Genomic DNA, 4,661 nt, shown 5'->3' with positions numbered 1-4,661 from the left:
TGATAAAATCTTCTATTTTTTCCTTCAAGAATGTGACCCACATCATTCTTGAGAAATCATCAGTAAAAATCATAAAATATCGATCACTTGAATGCTTCTAGTCCTTATTGGTCCACAAAGGTCGGTATGAACCAAATCTAGAAAATGTTCTACTAAGAAATATTTTCTCTTGAAAGTTGAGGATGCCATCTTCCCTAACTGAAATTCCTTACACAAAGCATTAACTAGTTTTTCGAACTAAGGCAAACCTTTTACCAATTTTAACTTACTAACTTTCACAATGTTATCAAAATTTACATGACAAAATCTCTTATTCCGAAGCCAACTATCTTCTACTTTTGCCATTAAACAATTGTTGACTTTAGAACTTAGGTGAAACAAGTTACCTTTTGTCTGCTTGCCGGTTGCAATTAGTTCACCTTTGCTTCCACAGATTTTGTACATCCCATTCTTGAATTCTAGTGGATAACCTTTGTCATTGAGTTGAGCTACACTCAAAATATTGTGTTTCGGTCCTTCAACCCGGTAGACATCATCTACACTGCTCTTTCCATTCAAAGAGATGGTTCCCTTTCCTTTTACCATGCAAGGTGAGTCATTCCCAAATCTCACAACACCTCCATCAAATTCCTTCAAAGTAAGAAACTAGTCATGTGGTGTGAACAACCACTATCTATAATCCAATCATCAGAAATATCCATGCGAGAGACTAAAGCCTTCTAATTTGATGTCTCTTCTTTAATGGCAACAAAGACAATGTCCTCATTTTCATCTTCCTTAGATTCCTCATCTATAATTCCTCCATCCATAGCAATGAGACAATCTCTTTTGCCTTTTCCTTTGTACTTCTTATACTTCTCACACTTCTACTCATTATCTCTATTTGGACAGTTAGCAGCAATATGTCCAATCTGGTTACATGCAAAACACTTAAAAGGTAATTTACCTTTGTATTTACTAGTACCTTTGGGTAACCGCTTGGCCAAAAATGCTTCAAGATCAATAATATTGTCTTCATCATCAACTTCTCTGTTGGATCTAGACTCATGACTGTAACTAGCTTCTTTGCTTTTCCTTACCGGTGGGTTAGAAACTGAAGCTCTAAATGTAGACTCTGATTTCTGAATACTTCCATCATAACCATTTAATTCAAAAGCAATCAGTTTACCAATGATAGAGTCAAGAGTTACCCTTGATTTATCAATAGACATAAGTTCTTGAATGGATGCAACTCGGATAGCGTAGACCGGTAGAAAGGTTCTCAACACCTTGCTAACCACTGTGGTATCCTCCATTGTACCACCAACACTTTTGATCTCACTGACTATCTCCTTGATCCTCTAACTATACTGTTGAATGTTCTCTCCATCAGCCATCCGCATATCATCAAATTTACCTCGCAGACTCTCTTCTTTGGCAATCTTCACATGCTCATCACCACTATAGATATCTAATGAGTTGAGACTTTGTCATATTTTTATCTTCAAAACTCTTGAGTTTTTGTTATCTTTTGGTTTGCATAGTAGTAGTTATGTATTGGAAGTTGACTATATGTATTCCATATGTTAAGCCTGAACTTATTAAATCATGTTTTATCTTTGCCAATCTATTCCTGTAGCCATGCCATTTATTCCTACACCCATGTGATTTATTCTTGTTGCCATGTGGATTATTTAGGGAAAGATCATGTGTGAAATTAATAGATGTGTTGATTAAATAAAATGCATATGTATGTTCTTATATGTTATTTATTTTGTAATGCAGGTAATAAATAATGATAAAGTGGATATTCTCCTATCGCGCCTGTTGAAGGGAAGGATACGTAAGTGATAACTGAAGATAAAACCGTAGAAGAGTTGAGCAAGCGTAAGGGATGGCATAAGTGGAGCAATCAAGTTATACTACCAATGTCTAACTTAAGTGGGCATTGAAGTTGTAAATACTGCCACAGTATGTTACAACTGTGGTTCGGTTTAGATCCACGTCTCCTGCATCATAACTCCAGTCATCTCTTTTATCAATTAAATCATCTGCCTCTTCTTCTCAGCGTGATTGGTGTTGTCTATTGTAGTTGATTTATTTTTAGTAATAATCTCTCCTTCTTCTGGAGGTTAGATAGAAAAAAAAAGAGAAATATAGAGCAGAAGATTTTCATAAGCAATTTAGAGAGTTTATATTGAATCATGTAATGATTTTCAAGAACGATGAATATAATTATGTTATTTTGATCTGTTAGAGCTATTTTTTGGGAAGCTTGGTATCACTCATCCAAGGGGGGCCACTTGGTGAGTGTTCCTATGCATTTTTTACAATTAGTTTTGTTTCCTTAGCCGCAGTAGAAGTTCTTGCGTTGACTGTTCTTGCAGCCACTGGAAACAGATCCATTGATTGTTCCCGTAGACAAGCCAAAACTGAGTAACTTTTGTTTGTCAGCATTGAATTTATCTAGTATTTCTTTTATGAGTTAATGTAGAAGTTTTCATGTAGCCTTTTCATAGTTTCCATTCTTGTTTACCTTTTCTACATAATGTTAGTTGCTGCAATAATGCAGAATAGATGTTGCAGGAACTTAGTGCATATATAGTGCCAACCCATTTCAAGTATTATGTCCCTGGGTTGACAATCAAATGAACACTAGCTATGAAAATAGTGACTTTACCAAATGAATGTCCAAACTTCAGGTTGAGGCTTCAACTAGAGTTATTATTCTTATTGTTGGGTTGAACATTTTTGGTGTGATTGTCGGGGATGGTGTCAAACTAAGAATTTGTTATGATTATTGTCTTTTCAATTTTCAGTTAATTATTTTTTTTTGGCATACCTGATTGTTCGAAATTTGTTATGAATCTCCATGCATAGGCAAAGAAGAGATGTTCTAGGTAGATTTTTGCCTAGTCATCCTAATCATGCAGAAAATAATTCCTCACATATAAATCCTTTTGTTGAACTTAATCAAACCCTAGAGAATTTGAATCACCCTGAATCTGAATTGATGGAAGGTAGTCTTCAGTTCCTCTTTGGACCTCTAGAAGAAGAATTTCATATAGTAACAACCCCCACAAGTCCAATGCAAGGAAACCCACCTTCTGGTGGAAATAACCCACCACCACCACCAGACCCAATGTTTGAGTTCCCCATATCTGATCAGCATGATAATGCCAATCTCAATAACATTCCAGCTTCTTCCCTCCCTAAATTCCATGGATTGGTGATAGAGGATCCAGACACATTTATGTTTGAGTTTGATGTTCTCTGTAGGAGTTTTGACTATACTACAGATGCCCATAGACTCAAAATATTTCCTACAACCTTCAAGGAATCATCTTTAAGATGGTTTATGAGCTTCGCTAGTAGCACAATCAATACATGGGATGAGATGAAATGATTGTTTCTTGCAAAATATAAAAATGATTGTAGAGGCACTAATCGTCATGGGGATGATTTCTTTAGAATGACACAGAAGGAAGATGAGATTCTTGAAGATTATCTGGAGAGGTCTCTGTTTAGTGTCAAGAAGTCCAAACATAGTGTTATCACTGATTAAAATGGGCTTTTCTCTTCCCATGATTGGCTATGGTTTGTTAAATTTTGAATAGAGTGTAGTTTCAAATGCTTCGGCTTTGTTTTAGACCTCAAGGGTTTAAGGGTTTTTAATTTTAGATCCTCTTGTGTTTGTTTTAAACCCTCTAGTTTCTAATCTTCCGTTACTTTATTCACTTAAGTGATGGGTCATGGGGTCGTAGGAAGTGTCCCCCCCCTTGTTGTTTGCCTAGGCGGTTATGTTGATTTATCGAAAAATTTATGCCTTATATGTTTTTCTCTTAAAAGTTGTCGGACCCAGTAACTAGTGCGCATCTCGCGGATGGATCCACGGCTCGCGCTATTTCGCTAAGTGAAGTTGCGAAAATGACATGACATGCCACATAGACAGTCCAGTTGGTTGATGATAGCAAGTAAAATGGCAGCACGCGGCAGAAGTCATAACGGTCAGCGGGTCAGGATTAAAGGCTAAAAGGCAGGCCCCAGAGGTGAGTCAGGTCACAAGTAGGAGATGACCTGGCGGGTACAACTGTCAATAATTTACTGGAGCCCCGTGGTTTTCTTTAGAAAATAAAAAAGTGACAAATCAGCTCTAAAGGTGACTGGGCGCTAGGTGTTTAGTATGAATCAGCGGGCCCACCCCTCCCGAAGGCCATTTCAGATGGTTAAATGCCAATCAACTTAAAAGTTGATCTGATGGTCCGTGCTATTTCACAAGGGTAAGATGCTCGTCCTTTATACCCCACGAAGTAGCGAGAGTGAACGAGAGCCGTCCACGTGTCATGATGGAGGACCTAAAGGATACAACTGTCAAGAGTTAGTTGGAGCCCCGTGGTTTTTTTTTGGCGTATTAAAAGGTGACAAGTCATTTCAGAAGATGATTAGATGCCAGGTGTTTAGTATGAATCAACGGGCCCACCCCTCCCGAAGGCCATTTCAGATGGTTAAATGTTGATCAACTTAAAAGCTGATCCGACGGCCTGCGCTATTTTGCAAGGGTAAGATGCTCGTCCTTTATACCCCACGAAATAGTGAGATTGAATGAGATTCATCCATGTGTCCGGTGACACATGGTCTTTGAAGAAAGATATGGGCCCGCCAAGGTGGAATCAGCGGTATAA

This window comes from Cryptomeria japonica, chromosome 7 (assembly GCF_030272615.1).
Source record: "Cryptomeria japonica chromosome 7, Sugi_1.0, whole genome shotgun sequence".
Classification (NCBI taxonomy): Eukaryota; Viridiplantae; Streptophyta; class Pinopsida; order Cupressales; family Cupressaceae; genus Cryptomeria; species Cryptomeria japonica.
This window is presented reverse-complemented; position numbering follows the sequence as displayed.